We start from the raw sequence: 21,189 nt of genomic DNA, 5'->3' as shown, positions 1-21,189 counted from the left end.
CCATTTAGTTCAGTTGTGGCATATTGCATCCACATGTTGTAAAAGGGTAAAAGCTTTGCCACACTGTTACAAAACTTGAAGTAGGAACTCCGTTGCCTACTACAGGCCTTTAACTCATGCCCAAGTTTTTGGCACGTGGAGAGGAAACTGTCCTAAATCATGTCTTGATGTTTCCCGGGTAGGTAACTGCTGGGAAAGAAACGTCAAGAAATAGATGCTGTCTGCTTGTTTCAGCTGTCAGGTCTTAGCTGTGCAGGGTGACTCCCAGCCATTAAACAAGCCTGCTCCTCCCCATCAGCCTGATAAGGAGTCAGAGCTGAAGCCTTAGGATTGCTTTTTGGAAGCACCGAAAATCAGGTGTCTAAGTTAAGCAGACCAGATCCCACCCCACAGCATTAAATCTATACGCATTAAATAAAGATTTTTAAACACATAGCCACAATAAAATCAGTTAGAATATTTATGAAATAGGGAACGCAGAATCTGATCCTAATAACTTCTCCTACTATTGCCAAGAAGACTATTTGAAATAATAAAGTTACCTAGCATAAGGATCATGATTTTTCTTTTCCTGAGCAGTATTCAGTAGCTACTTTCTATGTATCTCTGCTATAAGCTTTTATTCCTTAGCTTCCAAACAGTTCACATCCTTACCAATTTTTTGCTCTGCAGGTTTCTAATTTCTTCTTCTTCTGCAGGGTTTTCTTCTAGACTGTATTATGTGCTACCCTCTCTTTCTTCACCATCACTTTGTTATAGCATAGATGCTCTTATGGGGTTTAGATGAACCCAAATCTGTTGCATGTAACAGAGCATAACTGGTACCCGATTTTCAATTGCAGTCGAGACAACAACAGCTGATGCCAAGTGTACAGGGACAGGTTTGCTGTTCATGACTATAGAAGCACTCAGTTTGGGCTAAGCACAGGAGAGAACATGAGTGATGTAGGCAGTACCAGAGAATATATTTCTCCTTTGTTAAACTGGGTTACTCAATATATATACATAGGAAGAGAACATAAAGGAGAGTCACATTTTCATCCATTTTTAATAGTAAATTATTCCATAAAACAGGAGATTAGAGTGGGATTCTACAACTAAGAGAAGATAAAAAAAGAGTTATTCCATAATTGAAGAAGTTTTTGTCCCTGTAATGGATAATTATGGAATAACCCTCTTTGATAAGTGTTTAAAAGACATGAGAACGCTCTCCACTAAGTAGCTCTCAACTCTTACATCTTCTATAAGAGCCTGTGATTTCTCATAGGGAAAAAAAAAACCTACTGTATTTGATCTGCTTTTATTCAAATTTTTACACTGCATCCAAGATATTCAAATGCAGAGGGGCATCTCCACATGGGTGCAGATATCCATTCTTTTGGGTCTCAGCAGAGGAAAAGGACATATATGGCCTTGCAGGTATGAAAGCACCAGCTTTCAGCGATGTTGAAAGTCAGGCTGTCCTATTCAGACATTTAAATATGGACTTGTGTGCCTGAAATTAGAAAGCCACTGTGGAAATACTAGTTACATGACTATGAAAGCACACGTCCTCTGAAAACAGATTCTTAATGCTCACATTTGTTCGTATTGGTGTGGGATTATGTTTGCAGTGAAGTCTGGAGATTTAGAAAAAAAAATAATATTTTGTGTTTGTTTGTTTACCTTTTAAAAATATATTTAAGCATCCCTGAATATCAAACATTGGAATTTCTTAGTGTAATGCATATTTCTAACAAAGAATGGGAATGGGGAATAGATACAGTTTATTTGTAAATTAAATAAATATGTTTCCTCCATGCCTTTGAGAGCTAACTGATTTATCAGTTAATAAAATAATCATACACCACAGCCTTGTGCTTCCAATTTATTTTAAAAAGAAATAACATTGCATTTTTGACATATATGAATACAAATGTAACACTAGAGGAAACTTTGTGAGTAGCCCTGTATATATATCACCAGCCCTGCATGAATTACCTTACTTGCTTTTTCTCTGCTATTTATGGGGTAGATTCTGCATAAACACTTATTTCTTCAACAATTCCTAACGTATGTGAATGACCCTATAAACCTCAGTGTGACTACTGATGACGAAGACGACTATTTGTCTCAGTAAAGAATGTAGAAAGTGCATTTAGCAGAGGTAAAAATAAGAGTTACATTCAAGGATTTAGTTTTAAATCTGCAACTAGACTCACTAGTATTTAGACCTAACACCATAAGCTAAACTTAAAAGGAAATATATTTATTAAAAAAGCTGTGGCTGAATCAGCTATTTTTGTTGACTAAAAATACTGATACAGATTTCGGCTCTGAAGAATCTGGACAAATACAGTTTGTGCTAGACAGAAGTGTTAGCATGCATCTCTCAGAAGGGGAAGGCCTATGTCTCTTAGCAGATTTCTCTTTATTTTATTTGAATTCTCTGTAAGTTTTGTGGCCAGCTAACCATACTGTAAAAAAACACACACAGGAGTGTTGCAAGTAGAGGTAAGGAGCGGATGGCAGAGCTGGAGTGCCACATGGCAATTCAGCCCAGCAACGGCTGCGAGAATGCAATGAGCACGGATCTGAAATTCTTTTGTGGAGACGGGGCTCATTCCTTCAGCCCGTATATGAATAACTGACTTCAGTGTGTCTGCTTGCGTCAGTAAGGAGTACTCCCCTGAGCACAGTGTGCCATTTCAGACCCTTGTTTTTTGTGTTTGATGCAAAGCTGGGCTTTTTAGCATTCCCATCCCCACCCCTCCTGCCTCCTGCTCTAATCATCTTCTCCTTTTTTGGACATATGCCTCTCCCCCTCTGCTCTCTAAATTCCCTCTGCTCCCTCCTGTATATTAGCCTCAGCCCTACTTTGTTATTTTTGTTGCTTGCTTCGTCCTCCCTCCATCACTACTCCAGACACTTCGCTCCCCTTTGCTAGTCTGTTGGGTTCCTTGGGGACCCTCCACACTCCCCTACAACTGAGCAGCTTCTCGTTTCCTATGGTATTTTAAAAACTCTAGGCTATATTCTCTTCTCTTGAGAGAAATTTTTTAAAAAATAAAATAAAATGAAAAGCCACAAAACAAAACAAAAAAACTCTTCTCAAGAGCTCCGCTAGTTTAAACTCAGAGACTTCCAGCCAAATTATTTTTTCAAAGGGACAGAGGAGATTGAGACCTGCGAGGATGCCAGGGCACGACACCCACTGAGGTTCATGGAGCTGCAGGCAATCTCTAGAAGTCCTTGGGCTCCACTGATCAATCCCTTCTGCGAAGCAGGAAAACCTGCTCTCCCCTGCCAGCAGCACAGCCCTCTGAAAATCAGTGCAGGTGCTGGTGCAGCGTTCCCCCTCTGACGGTCAAACCGAGCTGAACTCACTCGATGGGAGTCTCTCGATTGGCTTCAGTAGATATTCGGAGGATCAGGCCTCCAGGGGAGACGCATGCAGGTGCGAGGTGGAAGCTTTTGCTTTCTCATGTATATCTGTGGAATAAGTTATCAGGGATTCATGACACATAACACTGTTATTTCTCAGAATACATTCTGACAGTATTTTCTGCTAAAGCATGCGGTTTTTCAATATGAATTAGTCCATTCTCCTTTAGAGGAAGACAAACTTGTAGCAGGTGTCCCTTCTGAAAGTTGAGGACTTCTCTGCCCATCCTACTCTATATTTCTTTGGAGTACCAAGCCAGACTTTCCGCTGAAAGCCTCCAACTGAGACTACTTAAGCTGTCAATTGCACCGGTGTAAATCTGGAGTTAACCCCACTACAGTGCTCACAGAGGTTACCCAAGGACAGGTCCTTCCCTCATCAATTCATGTGCTGAGCAGCACTTGGGGACCACCAATGCAAGAGAGCACAGGCACAGGCTCATACCGGCTAAATACTGAGGTCAAGGAGAAATGCCTAAGGCAAAGGACAATAAATAAACAAAAAAAGTGAAAGAAAGAGAGTAAGGCATTAGACCAGAGAGTGGATAAAAGGAGTCAGGCACCAGGGAGTGACAATGGGTTTGTTGTCCTGGTGCACCCCCAAGGAACAGGGTGCAGAGGGGACAACAGAGAGTAGGCAGGACAGAACACGCTCACAGCACCCCGTAAAACATTTCAGCAAAATAGCTCAGTTGTGTTTAAACCTGGAATTTAATGAATTTATTTTTTTTTCCAAATTTCATCTTAGTGAGTGATATTCTGTAGTGTAAGAATATGTTGTCGTATTTGAGCTTTTTATTTTTTTAAATATACCTATTTTATAATCGCACTAAGGCATTTTGGACTGAGTGGTTGCACTGATTAATCCACACCTCAGATGTTCTGGAAGCATGAGGTGAAATGCACCCGAGGTGTGCATTAATCAGCCCTACCATACAGTCCTGTCTTGCCACTTAATTAAATTCCAAACCAAATAGTTTTGGGGAGAAGGTTAGGAGGGACCACTTTTTAAAGTGGATTTTGCATGAGCTGTCCACAGCGTGTGGAAAAAAATACAAGATATATTTAGAACAATATTTTAATTTGCCATACTTTACTAGATTAGATGGAAAGAATGTAATGTTTAAAAAAGGAAAATGTGATTAAGAAGCTTAAGTGCACAGTATATTACATGAAAATTCTGATCATAAAGAAAGGTAATATCTACTCAAAATTATAATTTCTGTACTTTTGAAATCATCTCAGCAAGAATTATCTACCCATATCAAATTGTAGCACTTGTCAAAATCAACTGTAAAGCATCTCAAGTGCTCTTCTGAATCAACAAAACAGATGTATAGCGATGTGAGGTTGCACTGAAATGGAAATAAAAGTGAACTAGATGCCAGTCATTGCCCTTAATCTCTTGAACCCAGCACTTAACACAGAGGATACCACAGGTCTTTGGGACACTGTTTAGAAGGGGAAGAAATCAAGGCTTGAATCTTAATAACACTCTATAAAATTATTTTCTTTTTGCTTTAGTAGAATCTGATATACTCAAAGATCACCTTGCCTTGTTCATAAACATGAGGTGATGTTTGAAACAGCATCCTATTTCAGCTTCAGACAGGCAGAAAATCTGAAATATGTGAAACATAAAAAGGTGTTTAAATTTTTAAAATAGCAATTAAATATGCTTAGTGGCTCGAAAGTCACCATCCCCCTCCTTTCTGTAAAAATGTGAAATTATGTTTATGGGATAACACCTGCAGCAGAATGAATACAATGTATATAGCTTTAGTTAAGATTACTATATTGCTGATTTTTATTAGGGACTTAATAGACGAAAAATGCCTACAAGCATAGGCCATTAGAAAAGAACTGCTTTAACCCCCTAGCCTGGGACATGTGTTTGGAAGTGAGGTCCTCTGCAAATTTTGTATTTCCCTGTCCTCCCTGAAAACATGATGAAAATGTTTTGTGATGACAGTGCCTTCCAGGAGCGTGATGCACAAAGGGAGACCGAGAGGGAGCACAGACCACAAAATGAATGATCATTTCCTTCACCTGTCCTGTGAACTGGTTAAGCCTCTGAATCACAGGTGGAGATATGTTCGTAGGCTGGTGAGGTGCCATGGAATCATGCTATATATCAAAACTTGACTTGCTTCCCTGTTTTCAATTACAGTTAGACTTGAAGAATTTTTAGTAACCGATACAATGCTGAAAGTTACTGACTTCTCTGCTACATATAATGAAGGCATCGTAGCATAAGCTATACGTAAAGTAGCCTATTTTCATCAGCAGCATTACAGGGCAGACATGGACTGATGGATGTGGAGCCTTTCTGATCCCGTTCTGAGAGAAGGTCCAGATGGACAGAAACGTTTCTCCAGGACAGACCAAGGAGCCCAAGCCCCAGTCTGGATGCCTGAGGACTAGACTCACAGCACCACACTCCTGTGGCTCAGTGCAGACAAAGCTGCCATCCTTACAAGTCCTTGATCTGGTTTTGCTGCCAAGGCTCAGAGGCAAAAATGCTCATTTGTCCAGCCGAAGACAGCAACCAGCTATAAATATTTTATCCTAATCTAAATGTATTTTGGCAAAGCTATTTCAGCCCTTTCTGGATTTCATCTGTCAATGACTCCTATATAGGATTTGCCCCCTTGTCTACAGCATGTAGACAACAGTAGGCTATCAGTTCTAGCTTTTATGAAGGACACAAAGAAGGTTTGAGACCTTTTGAATTTAGCACATGACAATTTGTGAAGCAGCCAAGCAACACTTCTGCAGGTTATGTGCTGCAGACTGATTTGATTCATGCAAGAGAGGAGACAGACTCAGAGTGGGGTCTACTTTTAATTTAGTTATGAGCACTGTCCCTGATTTTTTGATACAAGCTGATAAACCAAAAGGGCAAGTCCGAAGGAAAAACAAAGGAACTGAGCACAAGGTCTCAAGTCCTAGTTTCCAACTGTGTCAGAAATTCACTGTACAACCTCAGGTAACTCAGGTAACTTCTGTGTCCAGTGTTTTCTTGACATTGTAAAGATTAAGTACACTGAGGATTTCTCCAAACTTTCCAAATGTGGAAGTGATTTTGCTAGATGCCAGAGGTCAACAGGTTATTATAAAAAAAAATAACGGAGAAAAGAAGAAAATTAAGGCTTGGACAACATAAATATACAGACATGAACAGATACCTGTTCAGCTCAGCATAAAACCCAGCCCAAGCAGGCAGGAACGGTAGCAGTTGAGAAGTTATGCTGAAACAGAAGCAGGACAAAACGTTTCTTCTCACACCAAAGTTCAGAGTGCACACAGTCATAGACCCCCACACAGAGGCATGGGCTATCTGAATGGTGCTCCTATCCTTCTTCTGCTCTGCCTTCCAGTAGACAATGAGATGGATGGAGAACTGGCTGGATAGCAGAGCTCAGAGAGTTACGATCAGCAGTGCAGAGCCCAGCTGGAGGCCTGTAGCCAGCGGTGTGCCCCAGGGGTCAGAAATGGGTCCAGTCCCATTTAACTAATTCATCAATAACCTGGATGAGGGGACAGAGGCATGCTTAGCAAGTCTGCTGATGATACAGAACCGGGAGGAGCGGCTGATCCCCCAGGAGGCCGCGCTGCCATTCAGTGAGACCTGGGCAGGCTGGAGAGTTGGGCAGGGAGGAACCTCATGGAGTTCAACAAAGGCAAGCGTAGGGTCCTGCACCTGGGGAGGGACAACCTCATGCACCAGTATGGCCTGGGGCTGATTTGCTGGAAGGAAGCTCTGCGGAGGAGGAATTGGGAGTTCTGGGGGACAGCACGCTGCCCATGAGCCAGCAGTGTGCCCTGGTGGCTAAGAAGGCCAGTGGGATCCTGGGGTGCATGAGGAGAACCGTGGTCAGCAGGTGGAGGGAGGTTGTCCTTCCCCTCTACTCTGCCCTCATGAGGCCATATCTGGAGTGCTGTGTCCAGTTCTGAGCTCCCCAGTTCAAGAGAGACAGAGAACTACTGGAGAGGGTCCTGGAGAAGGCTATGAAGATGATGAGAGGACTAGAACATCCCTCTTATGAGGAAAGGCTGAAAGAGCTGGGCCTGTTTAGCTTGGAGAAAAGAAGACTGAGCGGGGATCTTATCAATGCATATAAATATCTCAAGGGCGAGTGTCAAGAGGACGGGGCCAGGATCTTTTCAGCGGTGCCCAGCGACAGGACAAGGGGCAACAGGTACAATCTGCAACACAAGACGTTTCACCTGAATATGAGGAAAAACTTCTTTACTTTGAGGGTGACAGAGCACTGGAAGAGGCTGCCCAGAGAGGCGGTGGAGTCTCCTTCTCTGGAGATACACAGAACTGGCCTGGACACGATACTGTGCAACCTGCTGTAGGTGAAGCTGCTTTAGCAGGGGGTTGAACTAGATGATATCCAGAGGTCACTTCCAACCCAAACCATTCTGTTATTCTGTGATGCCATTCTTTCACCAGCAGCACTGCAGCAGTAATAGCCAAGACAGAAAGCCTGACCTTCTTTCCTCTGTTCTCCTTGAGAGTACAAGCTTTGACATTTTGGGGTTTTTTGTGTTTTGGTTGGTTTGCTTGGTTAGTTTTTTTGTTGGTTTTGGTTTTGTTTTGGGGGTGTTTTTTTAAAGACATTCTGGTTTTATTTGGCACAAAAGTAAAAAATTGAATTGTTGTTGCTGTTTTCTTACCTTCTAGGAAGCACTGAGTACACACCAGCAAAATGCTTCCTGTCAGTACTTAAAAACCCCAAAAGAAATATTTCAAGAGAGCTACATGACTTTTACAGGCCACAGACCCAAGGTGTGTCCCAGGGGCAGCTGCAAGCACCCCAGCATGCCCAGTCCACCCAGTGCTGATGAAGTTTCACTGGGTGGATGGCCCAGCTGGTGGAGATCACTTTACAGCAGGACTCAAAGCAGAGCATGGTGCACAGAACATTTGCATCCTTGTTCGCAGGAAGGGCCACTTCTCCTCTCTCTCTGAAGTCCAGGGGATGTCCCACGATAGTGGCAGAGGCTTGCCCTGATCCATATACAGTGCACAGCTGCACCACAGCACCAGTAGCTCACCCTTCTGTGCCAGGCCATGTACACGGAGAGATGGAAATGTGCCTCCAGCTTTCTCTTCTCGCCTGTGGAGGTGGCAGCAAGTCCCAGCAGGTCACCAGCTTATGTTCAGGCTGTGGAGGAGTTGTTCATTTTTACAGTGGACTATTTTACAAAGACTTCCATAGTGAATATTAATTCCACTAACTCCATAAGCTTTTGAGTCCCTTTTCAGCATGTTTTTTTATTTGGGCTGACATTCAGAATTCCTTCCCTGCACTGTATATGATGACACTTTGGTAAATGTATTATTCTTTTCACCTGGCCATGTTTCCTTTCCAAACCAAACGCGTAACAGAAATCTTTTCAGCTTTCTAGATTATTGCCTGCCAAAACTGCGGTAGCTGTGAAAGGCAAATTGACATTACAGCTGCTCTCTGGTCTGGGTTTCTTGGTTTGTTTTTTTGGTTTGGTTTTATTTATTATTATTATTATTTGGTTTGGATGCTTTCTGAAATGCTGAGCAAATCTGCATTATCTGTTACACCACAGTACATATATTGTTGTTCCCAAAGGTTTACTTATAACGTTCACAGCACCATTTATTCTTTTTCCTTTCCCCCCATTGTCATTTCTGTACAGATTTAATACAACAGAAACATGGCTTCCACTGGGAGCTACAGGTAGAGCCGTTCCAAAGTTCTCTATAATTGGTGTCTGCCATGGCTGCTCACAGTAAGTTATGTAAATCACAGCAAGGACCCACAACCCCTAAAGGCATGAATATTTTTTTCATTCAATGCAGAGGATAACTACAGAATCTTAGTAATAGTCCCCTCCACATCAGGGATCTCCTTACCAGGCAAAGTCAAGGTCTAGAAACTCGCCATGTCAATTCTGCAATTTAAATCCTACTGTTAAAGATGGTTTGGTAGGTATTATAGTAAGTCAAGGCATTGTAGGCTATATTAATTTTTAGGTTGTTTTTTCCCTTCATAGCCCTTGCAAATCCACCCGCTTCTGTTTACATACACTGTAGTAATTCCAGCAAACCACAGATTTGAATATTTATTTCTTCTTTTCTGTAACAACTGTTTAATTTAAAATGAAATGATGGGCTGTCAGGGTTTCATTCTGAAAAATGGAGAAATAATTCAATTGATTTTCTAGCGATATATTTTAGTTAAAATCATGCCTTGCAAGTATCAAATGTGAGATTACTATTAAATCTGTTTCCCTTAAAATAGTGCTGCAAGTGTGAGAATTTTTAGCTTAAATTCAGCAAGTCAACTTCTGTCTTCTTATCACTTTTTATTGTTCCCACAGATCTTGAATTTATGGGTCATATACACCAGTTTATGTACTGTCTATTAGGTAACTGAATGGATCCTTAAAATATAGTAATTGTCTACTTCTATTATCAAGAAAAGATTTCCCGAAATAAAATCCTTGTTCACGTTTCCACCTTGATTAGAAAACATCCTGATGGCTTTTGGCAAAGCAGAAGAAAAAAAAAAAAAAAAAGGGAAAAAAATAAAGAGGATAAATATTTTTAAAATCCAGTAAAATCTGATTCTTCTGCTGCAGTCACCAGCAAGAATTCTGACAAAGAAAAATCTTCTTTGGGCTTGACTTTGCTTACGGCCCCCCCAGACCGAATCTCAATTTAATCTAATAACTCTTTTTTCCCCTCCACCCCTTTTCATCTACTTAGGAAAGCTAAGCTCAGAGTCTGTATCTGGTTTTCACTGAGCACCTGCTTTTCTTTAATTTTTTTTTATTTATATTTTATTTTTTAAAATATAGAGTAAATGCATATTATACACACACAATATAGTATTACACGTACACACATTCACTTTCAGGAACACACACGGGCTCCTCAAGGAAATTAGGTGTTTCTTAACGTGCTGTTACGCGAGGCTGCGCACCTTAGGCTGTTTTCCAATGCACCTACTTTGCTCTGGGCTTTAACACCTGCACCATGTTGCTTGCCAGTGCACACAGTGTAAGGAGGGACACAAGGATGCGGCTGAAGCACTCCACTCTGTGACTGCCATCAGCCTACAGTGTCCCTCAAAGCTTTAAAGAACCAGAAATACAATAGACAGAGTCCCAGGAAGACCCCAGTGAGGAAATAAAGGTGACTTAAAGTCTCTGCTTCTGAGTGGCTCCAGGTCCTGCATAGCACAGCTCCAAGTGTACAGCTGAGTATCAGCCACGGATGCAGCCCAGGCTTAGTAAATTATTTTTCCATCAACTGCAAAAGGCACCTACTCAGCCCTGTTCATTGCTCTGTCGCAGCACCCTCCAAACTATCAAGCTGCAACAAGGTCTTTTACCATCTCATACCAGCACACTCTTCATGCCAATCCATCTGCTGCCTTCTGACCTCTCCTCACACCAGGCACTCATTCTCTCTGCTTCTTCCTTGGCTGCTCTCTTTTCATCACTAAATCTTCATCATCATTCATCAACCACTTAACAGAACCATCCACAGCACCCCTGAAGCCAACCCACAGTTGTATATTATCAATGCTAATTAACCCAGCTTCATTCCTCTACACTTCCCCCCCCCCTTTTTTTTTTAACACTTCATACCTTATGTTTTTAACAATCATTACAACCTTTTTACAAATAAACTTTTCATACAGTCCTCTATAACTCCTCTATATCGCTCTACCAGCTAGACAGGTCAAAGAACAGAAAAGTTAGTGTCTGGTGCAATCGACTAGTACCAATTCAGTGGTTCAGTGGTTCAAATGTCTCTGTTCTCTATCATCTCAGAGGTGAACGTGAGCTATAATCACCCATGTGTCATGCTCAGCTAAGCTGGCTATCGGCAGAAACAGCATGCGATTGAAATTTTGCCCAGCCTTAATCAATGGACTGTGTCTTCATGGAACGAGAGATAGCTGTTTCTGGCAGAGACCGGCAACTGCAGGAATCTCCTTCCTCTATGACATGTACTATAAAGTGTTTAGACTGCAGCTGTTACATAACATGATGCAAATAAACTGTATTTTCACTTAAAAATGTTGTCCAGAAAAGCCAGAAAAATATATTCAGGCCATAATGGATAATGCAGCTCCTAACCTTCACAGATCGTAGGTATTGCAAAAAAAAAAACCACAATTCATTTTTTTATTATTGATAAAACTTGTTTAATTTGAGACTCCTGCAGCGTCTCAAATGGCTTAAAAAAAATAAAATGAAAACTATGATTATTTTACTTCCGCTAGCCAAAATCAAGCTGTTCTAGTACAATTCCGACTCTCCCTTGAGGCCCCTGAACTTCGAATATGCAGGGTCTGGAATACTCACTCCCTACTGTAACATGAACCTCAAGGTAGAGTAAAGAGTACCTGTTTTTCCAAGTGATTCAAGACTCCTAATTACAGGTTAAGTTTTGGCTAGTTAGGACGGAGTCCAAAGGCTTTCTGCAGGCTGAAGTAATTTTTGTCTGGAAAAAATTACTGGGGAATGGGCAAAAAAAAGAAATAAGCATTATAAAAATGTTGCATCACTCTGGATTGTGTCAGATGAGTTATGATAAGGAACATTCTGTCTGACATGAAGAATCACATTCAGTTAAAAATAAAATAAAAACTCAAGCAGGTTTGCTCGTGGGTTGGGCTGCGCCCCCCCCCCCCCCCCCCGCCCCCAAACTCCAAACTCTGGTATTCTTAATTTCAGTTACTGGAACCATGGTTTCTACCTTCTTTTTATGGCCTTTTTTATAAAAGGTAGCTGGTACTCACAAAAAATTTTGGGACCGTTCAAAACTTTTCACAGTTAATTAGTAATGCATGTAGCAAAACACCCGCCCTACCTCTGGGCCTTGGGGGTTGCCCTGGTTCACTTGTAACTGATTTATTTTTTAAGGTTGTCTGGCACATCTCCACCCCAGCTGCTTCCAAGAAATTTCAGCCCAGCGTCAGCTGGGAAAGATCAACTTCACATGCTGACATACAGAGGCGGCCTTAGGAATACTGGGGCCTCCAGTGGGAGGCGTCAATGGGAATCTTTGCTCTTTTTGCTGATCCAGGGATACAGTATCTGCCACCATACAGGACTCTCTTTAGCGTTTTCCTTGAAAGAACACACACCTGATTACTACACTATGTTTTTCCTCAATCAGAAACAGAAGTGTTATCTTTACCAGATTTGTGGCTCATTATGTAGGGCTGAATGGTGGATGGCTTTTGCAGGCATCCAAAACCACTGGTAATGACTTACGAGCCACCAAAAAAAAAGATGTTATTTTATAGACTGCTTAAACTTTACAGAATACAAAAGAGGCTAGGGAATGATTCTGATATCTTTCTTTATGTCTGAGTAATAGCTTACTCTCCAAGTCTACTGCCGAAACTGATAGCCACAAATCCTAATCTTTTTTCCTAGGGATACATGGCTTTATTTGTTTCTGATTATTTTTATTTAGAACTTCACTGAAGAAAATTTTCTACTGTGTTTCCTCTTTCATTTTTCTTCCTTTTAGATTGCAAATTAATTTTGCTACTAGCTTTCTTCTCTGTGCTTCCATCTGGTGCCCTTCTATTTCCAAGAGTATCTGAACCAAGAGCATCTTATCATTTACACAAAAAAACCTGTCTTTAAAAAATTGTTATATCCAATTAGGTCCATTAGTAAAGGAAGAAAGCATTTCTAATTTTAATGTACAGCACCTGATTCTACTTAAATTCAGATGCAGTACACAAAGACGCTCAGTGTAAGATACAGGCTGGCAGTGAATTCTACCTCTGGGTTCACCTTTCCAAATTTGTGTAGGGAGTTGAATGTTTAAAAGGTTTTCATCCATTAGTCACGGGTTTGGTTTGATCTAAAGTTGAGAGGATCCAACGGGAAATTCTATGGTTCTTTCATTTTTTTCTAAACTTCAGCAACCTTTTTCTTCACATACATAGTTTTGGAACAGCAATACAAAACTTTTTTTTTTTTTTTCAGAAGTGGAGGCAATTATAAAAAAAGCAGAACCGTAACTTTAGCACAATGAAGAAAACTGGGCATTGATAGAATATCAGATCTTTGATTAAAACAATATTCTTAAATTTTTTTCCTCCAGCTAGATAAGCTGAACAAGATCCCCGAAGTTTAGCTATGCAACATTACTCAGTTTAACTGTTACTTTATGTTCGCCTGTGTTCAGATGCTTATAGTGAGAGAACATTCCCAATCCGCACAGAGACAGAGACTGTATTTTGTTAGGATAGCAGACTTGTTATGTTCCATTCAGCTCAGCACCATTAAGCTTCTGGGTCTAGCGTTTGCTGTCTGCCGCCAGGATTAATATCTTAGTATTTTCTTCCTAGTCTATGGTTACATTTCAAGAATTAAATGATCATTCAGAAAGTTGGCTTCAGTTTATGAGCTGTTAAACCTAAGAGAGATACAGTACGTCAAAACGAAAAGAAATAGTCAAAGTTAAAATCATTAATGTTAACTTCGTCCTTAGAGTCTCTATCACTAGGCACATAATGTGCACCCATTCCTGTTACAATAATCTCACTCATATCTAAAAAGATGATTTTCTGTGGAAGACCCAGAGGACACTTTTCTGTTGTTTTGAGCTTTCTGAGAAGGTGGACTGAGAACTCTGCAGTCAGAAATCTTGCATTTACACCCCTGGCATGTCTGGCACTGCCAAAGGAAGCGAAGCTGTCCCCACACTACCCCATTAGCTGACCCTGGGCTGGATTTGGAGGCTGAGTGACAGCTCAGCTGTTGTGCCCTTTCACTTTTTCCCCTGTCATTAAAGACCATCAAGTAAGGAGATGGGTAGGATCAAATGAAATGCTGGTTGGGCTATACAGACACCCCTTTTCTGGGATCCTGGCAGGAGCTACTACTTCCCTTCACACTCCTAAAGAAACATATGATGAAGGCAGAAATTCCCAGGCAGCTTCAGGCTGGACCCAGCTAGCTAGGCTGACTGGAAAGCTCTTTCCCAAACTTGACTTCTTTCTAAAAATACTTTCTTACCCAGGAATCTTATATGAGGATCTCTTTTGCCATAACAAGGTTTTCTGTGTATCTTCAGAAAATCTCCAAGCCGTGTTTATTCTTCCTAAATTGAAAAAAGCTAATAACTGTCTAAGACTAATGCTAATAAGTATAATAAGTGTCACTATCAGCATTGCTTCTTATTGTGCTGTCACTCTCTCTCCCCTTATATTACCTGTAATTTTTTTTCCCTATCATTTTAATTTTTATTCACCTAGTATTTGGCATACAGGTCCAAAGTTCAGGCAAATATAACAATCAGTTGAGAAATACTCACCAGACAAGTATTCATGCACTCCTGTATCACCTGACATATGGTGAACAAGCTGATGAATGACTCAGGATTTAAATGGTAATTACCATTCATCATTATAATAGACTTGCTAATTCATAAATTCTTGGTAAGCCAATTTTCTACAAAAAGGTTAATAATAAGAGTGGAAAAGAAAGAAAAAATAGCCCTAGTGTGATAAAAAATGTAAAAGCTAGAATATCTTCACTGCCACATACCCCTTCTAATGATTGAGTAGTTTTGCACCAAAGTGCTTACTGACGCAATACCACTTGCTGTACTGGGGCTCTGATGGAAACAAGGGCAGACAGAAAAATCCAGAACCTCACTGCTCAAGGAGGAGGTTGAGGTGTGTCAAAGACAAAGGGACTAAGAGTCACACAAGGCAGGCAGGATCCCCCTCACCCATTTCCTAGTTTTATAGTACTTGGTGACAAAGTCATGTTCTCAGAACTGCTCACAACATACAAGGTAGGGAAAACTGTATGGGAATGTTCCTGGGACTCTAAAGTGATACTGGGAGAAATGCACTGACCCAGCCATCATAACTGATCTCAAGTCATCTCACCACCAAAAGCTTCATTGACTGTTCTGTCGGTTCCTCTGAGAAAAGAAACATCAAGTCGTGTCTGCTTTGGTTAAAATAATAAAAAAGAAAAAAAAAACCACACACACACAAAAAAAAAGGAAGATTGCCTCATTGTATGATCTCTATCTGGAAGAGCACTGTGAACATAATTTACAAACCCTATGGAAAACAGCAACGTAAACTAGAAACACATACAGGCAACACTGAAATTCTATATATCCAGCACTCAACACAGCACTTACTCCCTCATTAGATAATGTACATAAATGCACACAAATGCAGATACTCGTTCCACCTCTAATCCTTGCGTAGCCACATCTTTTTATCATAAAAGGCCAATATGGGAAAGGCGTCATTGCCTCACCAAGGCATGCATTTTCTCTGTCTGCCTACAACCTCCTACCCCTTGCCTGAGCACCACAGACGTAGACACTATCCTAAATTACGAGATGGACTTACTTTATGCTTCAGATGCATAAGACTAAGGAGGCCAGGGATAAGGAGAAGATGCATCTATTTACAAAGCAATGAGGGACAAGAGGAAGAAAGAACAATGGAAGTGATGCAGGGGAGCTCAGTGCTCTTTCCCCTCACTCTCTCGTACTGTTGCTGTCATGTAGGGGAAACCGAAGAGATATCCACGTCCAAAAGAATGAAGTAGTCAAGGCTGAAATCGAGATTTTGATCATTTTAGCCTGCATTTGGAACCATGCAGGGAAATTTGCCCTTTCAATCTGTTGCACATTAAGTATCAAGGTGATTGGACAGATATTGGGTATTCAGGGATACAGGATTTGGAAGGGAAAAAAATCAACCCAGATCTGTTGTGGACTACATAACACCATACCGGGCTTATGGATAATACTAAAATTTACTACAACATACTGCATGTTTAGAAAAGTTTATAACGTGGGTAAACTTAATGACTGCTTTCCTGCAAAACAAACTCTTCTAGCAACATAATATGAAATTCCTGCCAAGACAGACTATCTTTGCATGAATTTTTCTCTTTCTCTCTTTCTTTGTGTCTCTTGTATGCACACATTTTAAAATTTAAGAACTGATTTAAATTTAAAAAAGGATGTTAAAACCTTACCAGTTCCTCAAATTCAGGGGACTTCTCTGAAACCCACAAAAGTTTAAAGGTATATTTAGAGCTCCTTATTTTGGTCCAAATCCTTAACTATGGAAAGAAAGATGTAAAACATCAAAATGTGCTCTGCATGAGGACTGCTTTTCAGAGTGGGCTTATATTTGGAACTTTGGATAATTTGTGAAAAATATTCAGTTGCACTGAATATAACAATTGGGCAGTGTGGAGATTATAAAGGAAGTAGTAAGAAGTTATCTATGTCATTATTTGCTTGACAGTATATAACAGTAAATGTGTATAAAGCAAAACTGAAAGCATACAGAACAACTTCAAAACAAAAGAAAAAATAGAGTTCAAATACAGAAGTAAGGTAATTCAGGCACCATTCTGAAGAGCATAGGTTCAGGCCTAGTGTTCAGATGCACCTACATTTTAGGCTACACTATCAAGCTAAATACAAAGTCCCAGAATACAGCGCATGTTTTCTTTATTACAAAAATGATCAGATTAACCTACAGTGGCAGTAAAATAATTTTAACACTGGATTTCAAAAATAGAATATATCAAGCCTTTATATATTTGCATGACTTCTGTTGTATTTTTTGTGTGTGGTAAGCCAGAAACTTAAAACAAGTAGTATGAAATGCCATGATTAACAAGTATAACTGCAATTTTTGTTTTCCTGGGGATACAAAGCATAAAAAAAAGTCAGCTTTTGGGTCAGCTGCAATGGGGAGTTAAATTGGAATAGAATGAATCAGAATGCTTTTGCTCAGCCAACTACATAATCAAAGGATAAAGATTCCACTGAACAATTTAGTACCCAACTTCCCTAACTAACCTTTTTGTCATAAATCAAAATATTTCATTTTATAGTTAAAAGTTAGTCTTAGCATTGACGATAAAGAGAAAGGAAGGGAACAGCACAGACAGCCATGAGGTACTTATAGTAGTATGAGGTCACACATCCAGAGACTCCTGTGACATCACAGTAAGCTCTGGTGGATGGTGAAGTCACTGCGATGACACAGAAGTGTCCTTGGGCTCGGTTTGTTTGCACCATACTTTTTGTACCTGGTTATTATATGTAAAATACTCTTTATGATTACTAGGAAGAATACATTCCCTTGCTGATCTGTATTTTGATATCTTGGGAATCTCAATTTATTGAAGATTTTCTATTACTGAATGAGAGCATTATAGGGTTTTAGGCTTACAACACAGTTTCGGGGTTGAGCTGCTATTGCTGAACAGTGGGATATAGAAATGATGAATTGACATTAGTACATAGGCCCACATGGTTGCCATTAGATGCTTGAAAACCTGCTTTAAAGTGACTCATTCACTAGCTTTACTGTTTTCAGGGTTAAATTCTAAAATTGGCCAAATTTTTCCAGAGGTTGAATACTTACAATTCTCATGAATTTACTGCTAAACATCAGTTATTGAAGTTGATGGAAGATGAATGCAAATGTTTGGCCTCAAAGTCTGTGTTGCTTTTATGGAAATTTTGAGAAATGAATGTGCAGTTGTGTGATCTTAGGAATATTTGAGGTTTTATTTCACAGCTTTTCCTATGCTTTCACTTTAGAATTGTATATTGCTTTTGATGGCTGCTTTTTCTAACAGATGTATACTCTTCTTTGTAATAAGGTTTTCTACTTACTGATATATTGGAAGGAGAGATTAGCATGAGTATTTCTACCTGTAAAAATAGTTCTGATTTGCTCCATAGTGAGCAAATCAGGGGTTTGCCCTTTTTAACGACCTTCAAAAAAATATTCTCTTTATTGGGACGGTATAAATCTGTAGTTGTTTCATCTACTGTGTTGCAGCCTTGCCCCCAAAAGACTAAAATACAACAAGGAAAGTTACACATAAGGTGACAATGGTGACTGTAGGTATGGAAGAATTTCATGTAAGAGAGATGGAGCAGAGGAAAGAGCGATTGCAGAGGAAGGAGGTACTCCATGTCATAAATGGCATGGTGAAAGAGAATATGGAACAAACGATGACCATGATACCTATCATAAGAAAGAAAAAGAACAAGTACAGATTTAAAGGACTAAAAGAAATGGTCTTTTATTCAATGCATAACTAAATCAGGGAACTCATTGCCACAGGATATTGTGAAGGCCAAAACTCTAACAAACCCATAAAAAAGCTAATAGATTCTTGAAATTAAGAACCATGGAGTCTATTAACCATGGTGATGTACCTACTGCCTTCTGCTCAGGAAATCCCTCAACCATGAGTTGCAAGACAATGAAAAGTTTTCAAACCCATTATCACTCTGTCCATTCCCTGCTCACGGAGTGTTTTTCAAAAGTCCCTGCCTAGTTATTTTCAGAGAAGAAATCCTGGATTGCATGGCTATTATTCTGATGCATAACAAATTTTATGTTCTTATATTCTCCATACTAGAACTTTTCTGATAGAAAAATAGAAGACATTTCTACCAAGATAGTCTGTAGGACTTTGTACTCAGTAATCCACAGGTAGCCAAATGCTCTGGAACCACAGTATACTCCTAGTACAGTAGAGATCTGTAAAGAATTCCTATAATATTTGCCTTTTTTGCCCCATCTGATCCTTTTTTTAACCTAGCTCCGACCAGTACTTGCAGAGCCAGCGGACTACTACATGATTAGGATGAATTGGCCTCACAGCACATATTGTCTAGAAACCAGTGGTCTTAACACTATGTTGAAACAAGCATATACAGATATGTATATAGACATACACACACCACACCTTTTTTTTCAGCCGTACAAGTCACTATCCCAAGATAACATGATGGAAGCTGAAACCAAAATATTCACTCAGACTCTAGAGTTTTCCTTGCATAATATATGGCCTAGACATCATTCGTCCAAAACTCCCATTTATGCTCGGACTGTTCCTATAAAAATGCCAAACTTTAAATTTTGTCAAAAAAACGTTCATTCTGCTGTATCTAATACGACGTAGCCTACCTCTTTGCACTTATGCTTGTAAGCTAAGCAGGGCTGCAGCATAGGTCATTGTGCTGGACCATTGCTAACCAGGCTGGTCACACACTTTGGCCCCCCATCACCCTCAGACAACCCACAGGTTCAGGAGGTTGTCCTTCAAGAACAGTATCTGCCTTGTGCCTTGTGGGCATCCTGCTTTGGGGGGAAGAAAATTCAGGCACATGCACATGACATGCACTTTGCCTCAGAGACGAAGAAAAGCCTTTTATACTTCACTGATCAGGCACAGCCTCTGACTGTTGTATAGCAGTATCATTCCAGGTGCTAATTACTTGAAAAATATTTATGTCTTTAGTTTTTGCAATTATACATTGACACCATACAGATAGCCTTGGGAAAATTCCTTGGTTTGTGTGGGCTGAATATCATAGATGATTGTGGTGGTTTGTCCCAACTTTAACATCTGTTAGTCTCTGGTACTCCTAACTGGCTTCTTTTTTACTGGCAGAGTCTTCTGGCTCCTTAAAGCATCATTGGCACGAGGGAAAGAGAGCCATGTGGAACATTTCTGGGCAGCGCAAGCATATGGTGTGGTGCAAGCTGCATAATACAGTACTGGTGTTCTTCCTGATGTTGGTCTTTTAGTCGGATGTGGCTGTTTTCACACTAATGTGTACATTTCTTGGAGAACTGCAGTGAAGCCTTTTCCAAAAAACTGCCGGCCCCACACCTTGCTCGATCCACTGTGAAAGAACGTACTTTTGGCTTGGAGATTTTTGGGTGAAGTGTGCATGGTCTTTCATTTTAAAAAGAAACCTAGTGTAGTACCAAACTGTCTCTGGCTGCAAATAAGAAATGATTATCAGGCATCTCTTGATGCTTTCTGAGATAGAAGTCTTCCTGTGGGGTTTTCTTCTTGCTCAAGGTCAGATAACTTTCACAGTACTCACATCATCTACAAGATTTACTATTGGTTATAAAAATAGCTGTGAAATATAGGTTTATTCTTGACGTCTGGAAGTGGGCTTGGTGTTGTAACTGGTCTATAAATAATAAAAGTAAATATCCACGCATGAATACTTTGAGGCATAATGCATGTATTAAGCACACGGTATATGTACCATCAAGTATTCCAGAAATATCTAATATGTTCTGAAATATATATTCTGATTTTTTCCTTCACCCCATAAACTGAGCAAATGTCTCTGGAGCCATGTGTCTGCACTCAGGGTTTAGTCATATGCTGCCAAATCATCTGCATGAGGAAACACAAAGGCATCTATTGCATAAGCCTCCTGCTATGTGGATCCATAGCCACAAACAACAACATTTGTGGCCGGTTTACCATTACCTTCGTGTCCCTTTTCTTTCATCCCATGCAGATTTGTAGGGGAGTAACACAGGCTCCTCCAGATTATTTAACATGACAACCAGGAAGGATGAGCCAGCATGGAAAAGGAAGCGGGAACAAACCACACTGAGCAAAAGGTTGGCCAAGCTTAGTTTTCCTATAGATTAAGGAAGGAGCAGCCAAGATAAGCAAGGCTGTCAGTGCAGCTCATGATGAAGGGGATGAACCCTCAAGTGACATCTGGGTTCTCTTTTGTCTTTCAGCACCAGAGTTTAGAGAAATGCTAGATGCACACGAAGATTTCAGGAGAGAAGACATTTTGGAGACATGCATATTTTGGAAGGTTGTGGATGTCATTTTGGTTAGAAAATTACACAGCAATGAACTCACTTTAATACAGAAATATTATTTTTTCTTTTT

The 21,189-nt window shown here is 40.2% G+C and overlaps 1 long non-coding RNA gene across 1 annotated transcript in view; it reads left to right on the top strand.

Annotated features, from left to right (window-relative positions):
* Positions 1-20,429, top strand: part of LOC114016533 (uncharacterized) — a 54,976-nt gene extending 34,547 nt beyond the window's left edge. The window contains exon 3 of the long non-coding RNA XR_008732547.1: positions 19,927-20,429. This is a non-coding gene — a long non-coding RNA (uncharacterized LOC114016533). The remainder of the gene's footprint in view (positions 1-19,926) is intronic.
* The last annotated feature ends 760 nt before the right edge of the window (positions 20,430-21,189 follow it).

Source organism: Falco cherrug, chromosome 5, assembly GCF_023634085.1.
Source record: "Falco cherrug isolate bFalChe1 chromosome 5, bFalChe1.pri, whole genome shotgun sequence".
Lineage (NCBI taxonomy): Eukaryota > Metazoa > Chordata > Aves > Falconiformes > Falconidae > Falco > Falco cherrug.
This window is presented reverse-complemented; position numbering and strand designations above follow the sequence as displayed.